The sequence below is a fragment of the Ictidomys tridecemlineatus genome, chromosome 2 (assembly GCF_052094955.1).
Source record: "Ictidomys tridecemlineatus isolate mIctTri1 chromosome 2, mIctTri1.hap1, whole genome shotgun sequence".
NCBI classification, from domain to species: Eukaryota; Metazoa; Chordata; class Mammalia; order Rodentia; family Sciuridae; genus Ictidomys; species Ictidomys tridecemlineatus.
In genome coordinates this window covers 147143444-147162045 of record NC_135478.1, presented here as the reverse complement: position 1 = coordinate 147162045, position 18602 = coordinate 147143444, and the positions used below count along the sequence as shown (strand labels likewise).

Below are 18602 nucleotides of genomic sequence, written 5' to 3'. Positions count from 1 at the left end.
GCTATATTTTAAAGCAAGGGTTCAACGTTTCCAATCAACAGTTTCTCATGAACTGCAATTTTAAAAGATGTGAAAGGTGTGGTATCCTGTGGCGAGTGCCCTCATACTCCAATACTCCAATACTAATCTCCCATCTCAACATCCTCCAAGTTTCAGTCAATCTATATTGTCACACATTATCCTGTCATTGGACGTTACAAAATTAGTTATCCTCATTTCTAAGAAAAATTACACACGCACATTATGAGCACACGCATATCCTTCAAGGATAGTAAGGGGATCAGTTCCTACAAGAGGTGCTCATTATTAGACACAAATTGGAAATTTTCCAATGGGGGCTATTAGTGCCAGATATATAACACTGAAAAGAAAACAGTCCTACATAAGAAATAAAGGTCATATGGGGAAGAAGGCAGGGGTGAGGAGAATTCCATGAAGCAGAGATTCTAAGAGATGGACAAAACACAGCTTCCAAGACCTCTGGGATGTTTCTCATAGAAACAGATTGAAGTGGAAATCAAGAGCCCTGTGAACCAAGAGACAGTGGCCAGGGTTCTCCCGGGACAGCTCCTGGGGCAGCCTCCCCACCCTCCAGGAAGCTGCCACATCCAAAGACCACCTGTGGGATAATCCTCAGAAACCTGCCCTACAGCCCTGATATGACTCCTGAATTTCAACTCTTTTTCAACTTGCAAGTGCCCCCTGGAGGTAACTCACCCTTGTGTCACACCTGAGTATCTAAAACTAACCATTAATGCCCACTGCCCCCCCCTGCCCCAACAAGGACCACAACAGCATATCTTGCTTCCCCACCTATGGCAATAATATTACCATTTTCCAAAGCCCCTGGATTCCTTAACACCTTACACTTTGGGCACTTCTGACTCAAACCTTCCTTGATATTCCACAATAACCAATCACCAAGTCTTTCTCTCTGCTACCCCATCCGTCTTTTCCTTCTCTCTCTTCTCATTAATTTCAAACCCTCCTCATGGCCCTGCACCTGTTTCATAATCTCTTACCTGTTTTCTTGTTTCCTTGCTTTCTCTGACATTCCACCCTAGATGGTACTTTCTCAAAAATTTTTGATGGCTTCTCTATTTCTTGTAAGAGAGCCTGAGATCATGATCTTATTCATTCCATTCATTCAACAAATATTTCTTGAGTACCTGCTCTAGGCATTTGGAACACATCAAAGAATAGATCAAAACTCCAGTTTCACCTTGTCTGAACCTGTTTTTTCCTGATCCTCACTCTGCCTGTCCCTAACATAACTGTGAGGGACCATTCTACACATATCTTTTCAGTAGCTCTATTCTGGTGCATTTATATATTCAAAAAGCCGCCACCATGTGCTGAATTCAGTAATGACCAGATACGGGTAGTCTTTTCTGTTCATCCCACCTTTGACCTTCCCTTACCTGCCCACTTTAATGCCTTTTCTGGTCCTCACCCCTCTAAACCCTGCCACCCTGAAACATGCAGCCCAAACCCTCCAACTAGCACAGAGACTCTTCTTGATACCCACACTCAGAGGAAGGGACATCATTCTCTTTCCATCTTGCAATAGCATTTACCAAAAAAAAAAAAAAAAAAATCTTCATCAATGTTTATAGCAGCTCAATTCACAACAGCCAAACTATGGAACCAAACTAGGTGCCCTTCAACAGATAAATGGATAAAGAAAATGTGATACACACACACACACACACACACACACACACACACACACACACACACACAATGGAATGTTACTCAGCCCATAAAGAAGAATGAAATGACGGCATATGCCAGTAAATTGATGGAACTGGAGAATATCATCTAAGTGAAATAAGCCAATCCCCAAAAACCTAAGGTTGAATTTTTTCTCTGATATGCAATGCTAACACACAATAAGGGGCGGGGGGAAGGTAAGGAAGAATGAAAGTACTTTGGGTTAGACAAAGGGGAATAAAGGGAAGAGAGAGAGAATGGGAAAAGGAAAGATATAATGAGTCAGACTTTACTATCCTAAGTGTGTATATACAAGGCCAATGTAATTCTATATCATGTGCAACAGAAGAATGAGAAGCTATACTCCATATGTGTACAATATGTCAAAATACATTCTACTATCATGTATAACTAATAAGAACAAATTTAAAAAGTGCTTATGGTTTGTTTGCTTGGTTGGTTAGTTTTTTATATTTCATTGGTTTAATGAAACTCTGTAATTAGAGCAGAGGCCTTTGAGGACACTTGTTCTCTTTTTTTGCACTTCCTAAAATTCTGTAACCACAGAACCAAAAGAAACCTCTATCTCCAGTTCATCAAATTCAGCTTATTGCTTGAGCAACTACAGACATAGAGAGGTTAATAACATCTAGTGCTGAAAAGGAGTGAATTAAATATGAACAGCAGACTGGCAGGTTTCTTCCTTTGTCCCTAGGGGCAAAGATGTCTGAACCACCAGCAGCAGGCAGGCCTCCCTCCCCCACTTCATCTCCGCAGTTCATGCACATGGTTTCAAGCTGTAACAAATACATTGCTCAGAGACCCAGTTCAGATGATGCCTAGATAAGCAGCAGCCTACCCTGCAGCTCTCTTCCAATCCCAACTCCCTGAAGTTGCTTGAGACTTCAAACTAAACCCTAATCCCCTGTGGTGGCACAAGACTATAATTCCAATACCTCTGGTGGCTGAGACAGGAGGATCATGAGTTCAAAGCCAGCCTCAGCAACTTAGCAAGGCCCTGAGCCACTCAGCAGGACCCTGTCTCTAAGTAAAATATAAAAAAGGGCTGGGGATGTGGCTCAGAGGTTAAGCACCCTTGGGTTCAATTCCGGGTACCAATAATAAAAAAAAAGCCCTAAACCCATAAATTTTCTGGATGCTACCCTGATCCCATTTCTCCCTGCCCCATGAAATGCAGGGCTTTCTTATCTCACTCCGGCCAGTGAGACACCCCTTCTAGAAGCCAGAGACCTCTCTGAAGAGGGAAGTTGGTGTGCCCAGGTACAATGGAAAAGTGCAAAATAAGAATAACCCTATCAGAAATGTGATCTGGCACAGGTGGAAGCATCCAGAAGTCATGCACAACACTGTGAGATGTAGATGGTGTACAATGTCAAGAGGTTACCATAAACTACATTTCTATATCCATGTGATTTCCTCCCAGTGATTCATCTGAAACTCAAGGGGAGACTGTGTGACCATGTTTTCATTCCACTCCTTGTGCTCACTGAAATGGCAATGGGTGTTTAATAATGTTTCCTGAATTTCCTAAAAGTGAAAGACCAATTTATCCATTGCTTGAGCTGAAAAAAAAAAAAAAAAATTCACAGGGGTGTAGTCGTGCACATGTGGCCACAGTAGATAAGAATGACTCATGCTTGTACATTTCTCTGTGGGGTCCAGAAAAACAGACAGCTCTTAATTGGGCAAAGGTTATGCCCTGCATATCCATCAACCTTCAGATGCTGTTTTAGGTTTAGCTGTTCTGTTCTTCACATGTGAGTCTGTGCCTTCAACTGATAATCACCCATGTCATGGTCTTGGCAGAGTTGAGCCTCATAACCTTGGAAGCTGTTGAAAGTTCTCTCCCAAGCCACCTTCAGACCCATACAATGATTCGGTGCCTGTATTCACATGGAAAGAAAAGTCTTCAAGATGAAAGAATATTCTCTGTATTTATGAAAACCTTTGAAACATAGAGACTTTCTACCTAGCAGCAGCCAGCAAGTAGCGTTGTGTATTTGTGTTTAATTAAATGAATTATTAAAAGCAAGGGGGAAATAAAAGCATTCTATCCAAATCTATCTTCTGATTCTAGCTTCATTGGGGAAGGAGTAAAGCATGCCTGGGCCAAATCAAATGACACAGGAGCCCTTCCATTGGGCACACATCTGCCAGATCTCCCTTAACGTGTTCCTGACACACGACTCCAGCTTTTCCTCCACATTCTCCCTTTAGGACAGGACATCTTCCACCTGATCCTGGCAGGCCACCATGTCCAGAACATGTTCTGCTGTGAAGCTCATGTGATTATCTGAACCCTGAAGAACTTGGCCACTGTGACCTGGGTCAGCCTGACAGTAACTGCTGACCCAGAGCAACGGCTGCAGCTCTTTTTGGTCTCTTCAGCTAGGGGTTGGGATTGGTTCAGGCAATTCGGGTGAGGTTGGGCCAGTGAGGAGGATTTAAAGGGTTCTCCCCAGATGGCAAATCTAGTAAATTCTGTGTTAGCTAGACCCTAACGAACTGTGAATTTCCATCAATGGAATGATGAGTTCCTTCATGTAAATGACATTTCAGCAACTACTTCTTGGACATATTAAGTTACTGATATTCTCCCTAGCAAAAAGTGCCTCTCTCTCTCTTTTCTGCCAGAAGACATCAGTTATATTTATCCTTAAAAATGCAGATGTCACTCACCTGGGAAGCCTTTTCCAAGTGCCTGTCTTTCCAGAAGATGTCCCAGATGCCTCTCCCCCCACACCTGCTCTCTATCTCTTCCCACCAGTCTGTCCTTTCTTTAGTTTCTTCAATATTAAGCTTCTTTCGGTCTCAGGACCTTTGCACAAGCAGTCAGCTCTCAGGAAATATCCCTGCCTGTATTCCAATTCATGACCACTCTCAAAACTATAGCACCAACTGCTCACACCTCATGGAAGTGTTACCCCCCTCTGAATCTCAATTCAACCTTCCCTGACCTCCCCCCACCTTATTCACTTCATAGCAACATATGCCTCCCCTTCCCTGCATGTATCAGCTATACAGGTAGAATGATGACATATTTGATATATATTTGATTAAATAGAAATCTAATCTATTTCTCCATTAGATTGTTAGTGCCATAAAGTGACTAGCACAGTGGCACACAGTAGGCAGTCAGTTAAGTATTAGCTGAATGAATGAAGGACCTCTTGTATGGGATTTTGTATTACTTTATTTCAGTTGCCATTTGTGTACCTGCCCCAAAGCCTAGCCTCTGGCAGCCACATCAAAGCCACACACTTTCCCAAAATTCATTTATAAAGGGAAATGGGCATTTATTTCTATTGTCTATATTTCATATATCCATATCTAGTCATGATGGAGGGTAAAAAATAATAATCTTCATATTCTAAGAGGAGTGACTAAGGTCAGGAAAAAAGTGCCTTAGAATATATCCAAAAAGGCTGAAATAATAACCCAAAATGAAGGGGGGGGGCAGAGACTAGTAGCATTGAGTGTTTGTGATGAACTCTGACCTAACCAGAAAAGTTGTAACTGAAGAACCCCCCCCCCTTCCTGTGTCCTTTCCAGCTGATGTTTCAGTGTTCTGGCTGCTGAATAAGAACCAAACCAAGTGACAGAAGGCAGCAATGTATGATGTGCCCATCACAGACCACACGTGTCCTCCAGAAACGCGTATGTTGGCACCCTAAACCCAGCACATCAGAACGCAAGTCTATTTAGAGACAAGGCCCTGCAAGAGGCGTCAAAACAAGGCACTTGGGGTGGGCCCTACTTCAACCTGATCTGTCATGAGAGGAGACAAACACTCAGAAAGACAGGGAGAAGGGGGTCACCTGCAAGCCAAGGAAGAGAGGCCCTGGGGAAGGCCAGCCCTGCCAGCACCTTACTCTTGGATGCCTGTTCTGGAAGGAAACCAATTTTGATTGCTTAAGCCAACCAGTCTGAGGTACCACACTACAGCAGCCCTCGACAATAACCACGGTGCCCGAGACATTCTTGAAGGAGACAACAGCTTCACATCCTGGATGCCATCTTCTCCCCAGGGCTGGCCTGTCTTTTTCACTTGAAGTTGAGGTACCAGATGCATTTGTATGCATCACCCAAATAAAGTGATTGAAATGCTGTGAAACAGATGTGAATAGAAACTCATTTCGCCATTTAATGAGCATTCTGACCAGATCAATATCACGAAATGCTGAACTGCACGACGCCATTGCTGTCTCCATGCAACTGCCCAGTTGATTGGCTCCGAGATGTGATAGAAAGCTAAAAAACGTGTTTTCTCTTCAAAAGAGCAGGAGTCCATCATCCAAAGTCATAAAAATTTTAATTGCACTGCATAAAGGACAGAACCTGGTCTAGCTGCAAACCACGGAAAGGCGGAAACAAAATGCAGCTGAATACTTAATCAGCTGGCTGTGGCTTTCTGAATAGCACCTAATATTCTAATTATTAGTCACTACACTGAGAAGGTACAATTATGGAACAGGGAAGATTGCTTTAAAAAAAAATTTTTTTTTTTTTTTGGTTAACCCACAATTTGGAAGGTCTTCACAGAAATATAACTTCATAAGCTATGAAAGAGGGAATAAAAGATTAACAGTTAAAATTCAGTTTTCTACCCTAAAGCATAAAAAAGCTTTGAAGTTGTATTGACAGATATGACTAACAATTGTAATCACAGAAATAAATTTAGTAAAACGATAATTTATCTGTCACAATTTACCGAGGGAGAAAAAGTACAGCATAAGCAGTTGAATTGTGAAGTTAAATGAAAGCAAAGATAGAACCCAGTTTTTAATGAAATGTGGAGCATTATTAATTGGTTTCCTAGCAACAGCCAGCCTAAAATTACTTAACATGTCTGCTCAATCAGATGCAAATTTGAGTGTTATCCCTTAAATGTTGATTATAGTTGGTCTTTTCAGATGCAAATGAAATGTGTAAAGTGAATGTAAATGTTGACAATGCTGATACAAAAAAATCCCCTGATTAACATCATTCTGGTGTTCAAAGTACCAGAGTTGAGGGTCTCCCCTTGGAAGGACCTTAAGCTGCCCGGTGACCAATCTCCTCTGCCATCCTCCTTCACCTGTCCTCCCTGTTCCACCTCAACGCTGCTCTCACTCCAGTGCCAGAATCAGAAAGCTAGCCAAGTGACACTACTTCAGTGATAAATGACAGGTGGATGATGCTTTCAGTTCAAAATTCAATCCAATGATGCGAGGGGCTTACTGGAAGACCACAGTTGATATCAGTGTGATTTTGTAGACAGAACCAGAACTTTGAATGACTCCAATGGAGTAGAACCCAAGCACATTTCCTTCAAGACTATCAAATAAGGCTGTCTTCCTCAGTAGAACTCCAGCCTTCCTCTATGGTTCAAGAGTAGCATGTTCCAAGTCAGTGGTGGCACCAAGAAGTGATGAGAGGTGGGAAGGATGTAGCCCATCAAAGTCGCCATCAGCCACCAATGTTATCCTAGTAACAGCCTATTCCAAGCGAAAGCAATGAGCTGGCCATGCTAAATCACTCCAGCAACAATGGTTTGTGACCATTTACCAGGCGATGATCTAGGTGCTGGAGACACAGCAATAAGAAAGTATCTCTGTTCTCACCCTCCCTGAGCAGGGGGTAGACAAATAATAAACAAATACAAAAATAGTAATATGAAAGGTAACAAAGGTGATGATGTGAGATGGGCAGCTTTGAGAAAAGCTCCAAGAGCACCCTCCAACAAGACTGTGTCCCTGTCTTCTAGTATTTCAAGGACATCACTGTCTCTACAGCCACCTTAGGGGTGAAGTGCAGGACTCCAGGGTGGAAGTCTACCACATGAGAGAGGAAAGAGGAGAGGGTCAGTGCACTGAACCCTAGAAATCCTTTCCTCTGTAGGTCAATGTCCAGTGCCCTTAGACACCCCCCGACCCGTCCCTGGAAAAACCACCAAGTCAATTAGAAAAATCACCAAGTCAAGTCATTCTTGAACTCCTAAATGAGGCTAAATGACTTTTCTGGCCAAAGTCCTCTGCCTGTGAGCCTCTGAAGGATGGAGAATCAATGAGCAGTTTGTTTCAAATACACAACTGTGGCTCTGGGTTATCCCAGGCAGTGGTCAGCAACTGAGGACATATATTCCAGAAAGTTCTGAAGCCTGCTTTTGTATAGAATTGACCAAGATGACAAACAGTTGCAAAGCAGGCCAAAGATTTCTAGACTCACCTTGAGTGCTAGGCTAAGGGCAAATGGACAGGTCCTTCTTCCAAAGCCTGCCACACTAGCCCTGTAAGTTAGGACTTAGGCCTTTGAAGGCTTTAAACACTACTATTAAATGCAAATGTCCATGAGAGAAACAGGTAGTGCCTTAGACTACCTGTGGAACCTAGTCTAGATTCCGCTACCTGTGGAACCTAGTCTATCTAGTGGCCTAAATGGCCCTGCATTGGGAATGGGGACAATGGTTAAGAGTTGCAAGAGGCATTGTGATACCTGACAGAAGGACACAAACATTTCATCAGGTTAACCTTAATTCATGTTAACCCTCAGAGAAAGAATGTACTGACAGGACATTTAACCTGGAGGTTAATGTGACAAACATTCAAAAGAAAGAAAACTTGGCTTCCACTCAATCATAAAGAGTAGCATCTAATCAGAGGCCATACTACATTATGAGTTAAAAATCAAATGGACTGTACATTTGACCTGTCACCAAAATTTATCTTCTAGGTCAGTCAATCTCAAAGTGCGGTCCCTGGTCCAGCAGCATCTTTGACACCTGGGACTTGTCAGAAATAGATACTCGTGGGCCCTTCCCCAGACTTAAAGAATTAGAAATATGGTGGTGTTTTAACAAGCCCTCCAGATGCTTCTGATGCACACAAAGTTCTAGGCCAGCTCAGCAAGATGACATGCCTCTGAGTTTATACTTAGCACCAACTTGCTGCAAAGTATTTCAATCAACAGGAAACTAAAGATAGCTGGACTGTACCTTCCATATGGTGGCACACATTCAAAACAAACACAGTAATTGTGTGAATTCCCTGACACAATGACTTTTTCAAAAGAATGCAACCATTGAGAACGTAAGATGCTGATTTACTGATTTCTTAAAATAATGGATTGTTTCAAGAAAGAAGTAAAAACAAAAAAAATAATTCTTTAGGAGATTCAAGTGTGGAGTAGAGTTCCGAGAGAAGCTTTGAAGAGAATCCCTGAGTTCTCTGTCCTAATGCTAGACTCTCTTCCTCCAGCCTTCTTGGCCAACACAACCTAGCTCCCTGGGATGGACAAAGGGTCAGACCCATAAAGGTATTGACTGTCTGTAAATACCCCTCAAATATTTGCTGAATGGATGACTCCCTTTACTTCTCATATTTTGGACAGAATTAGGGACATATCTAATCTTTCAGTGTCCCTGACAATAAGCTAAATATTAAGCATACATATGGTTATCAAAATTTTCCAAATGAAAAAAATAAAATCTAGAAGATGCTTTAATGATTATAAGATAATCACATGTGAAGAAACCAGAAACCTATGATCAGAAGAGTGAATCTCAAATTTAATTACACATGAAAATCACTTGAAATGACTAATAAGGATGCAGACTTCTGAGCCCTAACACCAAATATTTTGATTCAATTTGTGTGAGCTGGGGATCTTCCTCCAACCCCGACACCTCTTTCTTTATCTTTTTTATTTTTTCTTGTGGTACTGGGGATAAAACTCAGGACTTTGCATATGCTAGGCAAGTGTTGTACCACTCAGCTATAAAAATGTACCTTTTAAATAAGCATACCCAGGAGACTTTGATAAAGGGATTAGTATTTAAATTACCAACATGGTCACTTCTCCAGTTTTTAAAAGTATTAGTAACAGTTAATGAAAGAGGACTATTTTAGTTTAATAAATAAAGGAATACTATAGTAAAAGAACTACAAGTTCCCTTCTCTGTAAAATAGATAAAGTTTGAATGTGAATTTAAAGTAAAAGTGACTTTTTTATAGACAAGTTATACCTAATTATGATAAAAATTAAGAAAAGTAAAAGAGAAAAAGTTTAAAATAACTGTAATCTCATGATCTAATTACTATATTATATTCTTGGTACATTATATTCTTCCAGATAATGTGTTAGCTCTTTACACACACACACACACACACTTCTTTTTAGAGTATGATCAGAGTATATGTACTTATTGTACTACATTTTCTTACATCTAACATTATCAAAATCTTTCTACCATTACTTGATTCTTTTAGATAAAAAACAACAGAATGCCTAAACACTTACTCTATTCCTAAGAAGTTGAAAAAAAAGAAGGAATCGAAAGTCTGTTTATTTGGCTAGTATATAGTACAAATATTTGTGTCATTTGTATGAGTATGCTAAAAATCTTAGTTTTTATTAAAGTACTTTAGTATTGATGCAGACTTTATTAGTAAATTTTACTAGTTCATTAGCTCATTTTAGTGAATGCATGCATATTACTTAAGGCCTCTAGACACGTATACAATATACTAATACAAGTATTCACATTAATGAAACCTATTAGACCAAGGTTTTTCTCATTAAATCGAAAGGGAACCAAAGACTCTACTGGAATGAAACTGAGACTTGCTCCCATCCCAGGTTTTATTTATTTTTTAAATATGCCCTGAGAGTCTATAAACTAATTCTCTTCAACCAGGAAGTGGTCGAAAATAAATGCATTTCACAGAATACACTAATCATATAACCTGAGAACTGAATTCTTGTATTTTTATAAGTGAGGCACAAAGAATGTGAGTTTCTATGACTACCCATATTCACAGTCGCCAGCAAGGCTTGGTATCAGATAACTCGCAATGGCTTCAACACTTGGTTGTCATGTGAATGTAAGCGAGCCACTTAATTCTTCTAAGTTTCAGTTTCCTCATCTGCAAAATAAGGATGCTAATAAATAAAATCTGTGCTTATTTACTAAGAGTTTTCTCAGGGCCAAATGGGTGTGGACATAAAGTCTTATGACATTAATACTCTAATGAAGTCTCCAATGTTACCAGGAGTCTGGCTGATAGTTCTCTCTCTGGAAGTGAGTACTCCTCAATTCCAAGCACATCCAGGATTGTACAGAACACCAAATGCACATGTGTTAGTTAAAGAACAGAGATTCACTGAACCTTTGACCTACAGACTGCTTTACAACTGAACTGGACCGAGGGATCCCTCACTACCATGAGAAGTCACATTATGTATTCTGGGAAATTCTGCGTGAACGATAATTCTCTCAGAGTGATAGGACATGGTTCCAAACTGAGCTTACCTGCTGGATTTTTTAGAAATGAAGACTTTCAGGCTTCACATCAAAAATGCCAATTAAGTGACCTGAACTTAAAAAATATTTTAAGACGCACTAACATATCACCCAGGGACTTGTGCACGGTAGGCACACATTCTACCCCTGAGCTACATGCCTAGCTCTCAATTATTTTTGACACAAAAACTGTTTGTTAGTTTCAGCAAGACTGAAAAACTTTAGTACAAAACTGAACTGCATGTCAGTGATCCATACATTCAGAAAGACAGAAAGTTCTTAAATTGTTACTCGTCATTTCAGCAAAATACATTCACCTAGTGAGCCTACCTGAATATATGCAAAGAATTCTCTCCCATTACCCAAGGAAAGGAAACAAAAGATTCCCAGTCCCTTCCAAAAAAACACTTGTTCATTTTACCACAAACTTCTCTCCTTATAGAAGTAAAGCTGTAATATGAACTAGATAATTAGAATATTTAAAAATATCCTTAACATCGTGGGTATCATCTCTTTTTTCCTTCTTCCTGTAAACAACAAGCAAACAGGCGGATGTTTGGCCCCTATAATCTAGTCTCTGCATGTATTACAAAGTTCTATAAACAACATTCTTTCATTCATTCAACAAAAGACCAAAATAAGCATTTCTCAACACAACCACAAATCTTCAGGGCTTATCCCAGAGCAGTATCCTACAATTTGCATAGAGTTTTGTTACTACTCTATTAGACAGTCGAATATTGCCCGATTTCTCTAACCTCTGGGTTGGAAAACTGGACTGTCACTTTGCCATGAACATTCTTTCTCCACTGTAGGAAAGTCAACAGAACACTTCTTTCTATGTACTTTAAGATGTGATTCTTAAAATTTGATGGAATGGAAAATATCCATCCACAAATCTTCAAATTCATTGTATTAAACTATCAAACCTGAAACATATGGGACAAAAGAATGACCACATAAAATATTGATTTAAAAAAAAACAAACAAATCCTTGATCATACTGCCCCTATGATCAGATGTTTCTTGGCTAAAACCTTTCTGAATCCCACAGAGAATATCATTACATGTAATTTTCCTACTATAGCTGATGAAATGGAATGTAATAAGTGCTCATTTTGAAAACATGTGAGTTATTGGTCACTTGATTACCATTAGAGAATACTAATTAGGGTAAGCAGTATGTGGCAGTCTTGGCCTGAAAGATAGTTAGCCATGAATTCATTAGGGAGAATGAGGCAAGGCTCAGCTAATTTATATTGACCGCAACATGAAATCAAGTCCTGTTCCAGAAACAGAACTCATTAAAAGTGCAGAGGGAGAAAAGGGAGCAAAGACTGTTTTGCTTAGAAGCTTAAAGACTTGTGGGAACAAAGTATCAGGATACCCATAGCTTAGGGGAACCAGGACTGCTCATAAAGATTTCAAAGGAGTCAACTTCAAGGACAGGGAAGGATTCTTAAGGGTGGTAAGGAGAGGATTAACTAGAAGTTATAAAGTGAAATTATTGCAAAGGCAATTTGAGGTACACATAAGGAAGCAATTTCCAGCTGTAATTTTAATTAGGAGCACAGAATGATCTTCTGTGTAATGATGACCCTTCATCATTACCATTATTTGGAATTACCCTGCATCCACATGCATAAACAGAGTGGAAATTAAACATAGACATGGAAGAAAGGGCAATTGTAATCAGTTTTTTTTTTCAAATCTTCCAACTATAAGTGAAATTTTCCAAATGAGATACTCAACTATGGTTAGCGCTCGACTTATAGATACTCGACTGACAAACAACTGATCTTCCACTATCTCCCACCCTCACCTCTCTGAACCTTTCCACCGTTCCCAACTATGAGACTCCCAGTTCTGTGGCAGCAGTGACAGAAGAATCTTTATGGATGTATCCAGAACTGTCAAGAGAATCCGTGAGTGGAGGAAAGGAAGCAGCCATAAAAGCAGACACAGCTTTAACCACCAAGGCCCACTCCCCACTCCCTGCCTTTCCAAAAAAGATCACCTTGCAGATGTCTCAAATGTTTATTCACCCTTATTTTACTACTTTACTCATTAAAACATAAGATTCATCGGGCTTAACAAACACCCTTCAAAAAATGCAAATAATTCTCTGTGTGGACCAGATCATATCAGTTATTCATGCTATGAATTAGACTTATTTTCCTGCCACCAGCTATACTTGGCTGCCTTGAAGAAGTGAGAGGTTTGATTGAGGATGTCTAAAGGGGAAGGAGGGCGAGTTTTACTTTAGGAAATGGAGTAATACAGGGATACTGCAGGGAAGAAGCACCAAAATGGAGTGGGAAAAAAATTCAAGAATCCTAAGTTGATTTCTGGCCTAGATAAAGGGGTGCAAAGAGACAAAAAGACATGAATTGTTGAAATTGTGTTTATTTTTTTTTAAATCTGCAAGGAGGACACAGGAAAGAAAACAGAAATTCTAATTTCCTTTCTTAACCTATCAGCCACGTGCTCTCAGATTCCCAAATTCAACCATTGTGAATGCTCAAGCCGGGAATCAACTCAACCATAGGTGGTATTTTGAGCCTTTTTTATTTTTTTAACTTAGGGACTTTTCCATTATGAATAGTGCAAAGGCACACGGAATAAAAATCTGTAACTAGAGAGTTCATGGTTCCACCATCCAGAGCTGGGCACCATTGTTGTTTCACATTGACTGGCATTTTGTCTTTTATTGAAGAAATATGAGGATCCTGGTTTCTGAAAAGCACCAGTGAGAGCCAAGCCTAAATTTATTTATTTATTTACATTTATTTACTTATTTATATTTATTTATGAGCTGATTTAAAAACACGATCTTATAGAGACAGTACAGGCATCATGGTAGAGGCCATCCCAAGGATATGAGACGAAAAGATTAAAAACTTGGTGTATAAAGTCTTGTAATTCCTACAGTACATTGTCCAGTACTTTTTATACTATCATTTATAATCTGCTTTGTATTATAGTTACTTATATTCGTATTATCTCTCTTGGAGTGTAAGTTCCTTGAGAGGTGGGATTCATATCTCTTTCCTCCTACCTCTCAAAGGCTGAGCACTGTGTCTTACAATACAGGTGCTCGATAAATTTCAAATGAACACATGAATGTTATTTCCACTATTACTTGCAATGACTCAAACTATGAGCTGGTCTGTTTAATAACTGAGTAATTAAGAGGAAGCAATGTTTTCCTTATATAGTAACACGTGAATTTACTATTGAGAAATAAGACTATTTTAAACATGAGTGTGCCTATATCACACTGCACATGTATTCACTCAGGCAAAGGTTTGAGTGAAAGTTAAATATGGATATTTAAATGTGGAAACTTCTACTACCAAAGTTTGTATTCTCCAAAACTGAAGAGCTCTTTCTCCTCAACAGGCCACATACCTAACAACAGAGCTGGGTTGCTACTACAAACATTAACTAAAAGGCAGATGCAAGACAGAGCTGTCACCCTGCAGCACAAAATACACTGTTGAATATGTAGGGGTTGCTACATGTTACAAGTTTTACAATTGTTCTTCTATCAGTTAATTGCTAGTAAGAGCAAACAGCATCCTGCCACTCTCACAACCACATGTTCTTTGGCTATTTTAATAAGAACTGGCCTGGGTTTATAGCAAAATAGCTTTACTCAGGACTTTCTGCCAAAATCTTATCTGATAAACGCCCCCCACACATGGACATCTGGGGACGGCATTTTGAGGCCCTGTTTTGTAAGAACATGGAGGAAATGTTTTCAAGGGCAAAAGACAAGCTTCAAGAGAAGCAATTACTTTTAAAATCTGATCAATAATGAAGAGCATGAACTATAAAATGCCTCTTAAAAACTCATTTCAGGGTAAGGTAAAGTGACATTTACAGCAACACTAAGAACAAAATCCTTATAAACAAGTTGGTGGTATTCTGGCAAAGTAGGTGGCACTGACATGAATTTCTCTGTTTGTAACTATGCATCTAGGTGGAAGGAGGTTATCAACTGATCCATCTCTAGTCCTCTTCCTGTGTAACATCTTGTGCTGTTCTACTGGCTCTCTTATTATAAGCCACTCTGCATGATGAAGTTAGTTTCTGCAAGCTGCTGAGATTGGCAGCTGTACAAATACCTTTCTCTGTTCTCCCTGTTTCACCCCAGGAAAAAAAAAATCTCATATTTCCAAAATGTATGGATAGCACTGCCAATCCACAGTGCTGCTATGGAAGCCAAAAACATAACAACAATGGACAGAATTGCAGCAGGTACTGATTACTGAATGTTCATTTCTTGTCAGGGTTGAGCTGAGTGTTTTGTACTTTTGATCTCCTACAACCCTAACAACTCTAAGAAGGTACACTTCTCCTACTTTATAGATGAAGGAACTGAGACACAGTTTAAGTTACTTGTTTAAGGTGAGTAACAGCTGAAGATAAGTGATAGGCCTGAGATTCAACATCAATTTTTCTAACTCTTATCTACCACATGAAACTTGTCTTGCTCTGCTGATCTCTTAAATGGGAAGTTAACCTCCCTTGAGAAGTATAAGAAAGAAATCACCTAAATCCATGCAGAATGAGTCTAGAAACAGTGGTGTGTTTAGAATCTAGTCGAAATCACATCTCAGTTCAGGTGGGGCTGCTAAGCAATGAACTGAATACAAGATATGATTGCACAGCTCAAACCCAGTGGGTTTCTACTGCATATGCAGCACTTACAATCAGGTGAGCATTTCAGAGGTGAATCACTGAACCCTTGCCCTCATGGAGTTTGGATGAGGAGACCCATGTAAAAATACTGGATGATAAGACCCAATTCTGACCCAAATATCAACTGTTCAGACATAAGGGGCACGTCTGAACTCAGCCTCTGCTGAGGAAGGCAGAGGGCTTGTCGGGAAGGCTTCCCAGAGAAGCCACAAGAGAACTGGCAGAAGCAGATGAGCATGTGAGATGGGAGCTGGAGGACAGGATGGTATTTTCACCAGAAGTCTGCAAGGATGGCACCTGCTAATGCTGAGTGCTTGCTCCATGCCAGGCCTGGTGCAAAAGTAGTTTGCTGCCCAACAACCCAAGAGCGAGGCCTCTTGATGACATCTTCCAGGGGGCAGCTCAGGCACAGGCAGGACAATGACTTGCAGGAAGTTGCTGAGCAGTTAAAGTGGTGAGCTGGGCCTTGGACTCAGAATGTCCCACTCCAAAGCCACGGTGAACTACTGTGCTGTGTGGCCTTGGAGACTTGGGAAGCTCCTGAGGGCAAGAAGGAGCTGCTCATAAAGCTGTTAAGCAGCTTGCCATGATTCATGATTTGTGGCTGAGAGTGTCACCCTTTCAACTGTTCTGCAAATAAGGGGGTGGGGCAGGCCAGAGGCCAGAGGAGGCCAACTGAGGACTGAAACACAGGGTATTCTTTGTAGCCAGATTTCTCTGCCCTGCTGATGGCTCCTATCTCCCACCATAAGTCACCCTTCAAAAGCCCAGGTGAGAAGGATGGGATCTATGTGGGACAGGTGATCCACAGCAAACCAGGATGCCCTTCCTCATTCCTTCATTCTCCTTAATAGCATGTCCTCTCTCCCCCTCAGAGGGGCGCTCTTGGATGAATGGTGTGTAATCCATGTGTGTGTTCCCAGGACATAGATGGCAAAGCTTTCGGGGGTGGGGGTGGGGCAGGGTGTTCCCCTCTCCGCCCGATGCTGTTTCTCAGTGGCACCTCATGGGCGATGTCTGCGGTGCAGCCAGGAACTCAGGATGGCCAACTTGGATCCTGTGTGACCATCTGGCAGATGGGAGTTATTTAGTGACAACCAAGAGAACATGATGCTAATACCCTAAGCCACTGAGAGCCTAAGGGCATCCTATTATTAGCATCAACCAACATTTGTCTGGTACTTAGAACATACTTGACACATTTCTAAGAACTTTCCACTTGTTAACTCATTTGTTATTACAGTTTGGAACTTGAATGTTCCCCAAAGACCCATGTGTTGAAGGTCCCCCAGCCTCTGGTGCTTTCAGGAAGTGGAGGAATCTTTCGGAGCTAGGGCCTAGTAAGGAAGTCAGGTCATGGGGAGCATGCCCTGGAAGGGAATAGTGGGATCCTGGCCTTTTGTCTGTCTCCCAGTCTCCAGGAGGTGAAAAGACCTCCTCTGTAGAGCATTTCTGCCTCAGGCCCAAAGCAACAGGGCCAAGCCATCCTAGACTGAAACCTTTGAAACCAGGAGCTAAAATAAACCTTTCCTCATTTTAAGTTGATTCTCTCAGGTATTTAGCTATAGTAACAGAAAGCTGACAATTGTGATGGCAACCCTATGGATAGATATATTTATTATCCATTGTCCCAAAAGGAAGGCTGAGATATAAGCAGTTCACATCCCTTGCCCAGGCACACATGGTAGAGTCAGGGTTCAGTTCCTGGTAATCTCATTCGGAATCCATACTCTATCCTCTGCTAACTGTCTATCAGGAGAAAGACAGGAGAGATCCATATTGCAGAAGCATACCTAGTTCCTGCTGAAAAGCAATTAGATATCACCTCTCTGTGGGGCCTAAGTGTTTACACAAGAAGGAAATACAGAGCAGATGGTTTCAAAATGCAGAGGCTGGTAGAAGTCATCATGGAAATAAGAGACAGAAACTATCCTCATTTCTAGGATTCTACAAGCAGACCCAATCAAGTAAGGAAGGCACAGAGAACAAGTTAATAATGGCCTAAATATAAAGACACAGTTTCCAATCCAACCTACTATTAATTAATTTATGTATTGCCACTAGGGAGGAGGCAGTTAGTACTAAGTTAGATTAAATTATGGAGAAGCTTCAGCATTGCTGTGACTGTTTCAACAGTAATTACTAAGTTGCTATGCCTTGCTTCCTGAACAAAGCCCTTTTATTCTCATTCTTAGAATGCTTTGCTGTTCACCTGTCGCCAGCTTCTTTTGACAGGCATGACAAGCTGTTCAGATTCGACTAAAGACATCTTTCAAAGAGAGAAAAAGACATCCGATGTGTAAATCTTACTAGGCTTCTGATCCACATTAAGTCTCTGAAGAATATTTGCTTCCTATCTTCTCCAAAGGGTCCTGAGTCTCATAACTGTGCTAAGTGCACACCTGCAAAGAACAGAGGTGCCTGAAGGAATCGTGGACAGCAAGTGCAGAGGCACTGAATTAGGAGTCCTCAGACACCCAGGCTCAGGTCCCAGACTTACCACTGTGAGGTCTGGGAATGTGTTCTCCATCTCTATATCAATAAAATACAGGCATCTTCACTACCTACCTCCCAGGGTTAGCTGGAGGCTCCAATGAGTCACACTGAACAGGAAAGCTGCCTGGAGACTGTCCAACACACCAGGGTGAAGGAATTAGTAACTGACTAATTAACTAGGTCAGGGAGACCTGAAGTGGAAGGGCTGAGTTACCAGCCTGGTGCCCAGCTTTAATGACTTCTCAGGAACTCATCCTAATCTTCTTGTTTCACTACCAGAGACAAATTTCCTGACTGCTTAAAGTGACACCCGAACCTGGTTTATATTCTGCCACAAAATATGGATTTTGTATGCTCCTGTTAGTTTCCCTGTACTTGAAGGACC

General features: G+C 40.9%; 1 protein-coding gene across 3 annotated transcripts in view; it reads right to left on the bottom strand.

Moving 5' to 3' along the window:
• The window catches only part of Jazf1 (JAZF zinc finger 1), a 327034-nt gene that overhangs the window by 265852 nt on the left and 42580 nt on the right, over nt 1-18602 (bottom strand). The gene's annotated exons all lie outside the window — the stretch shown is intronic.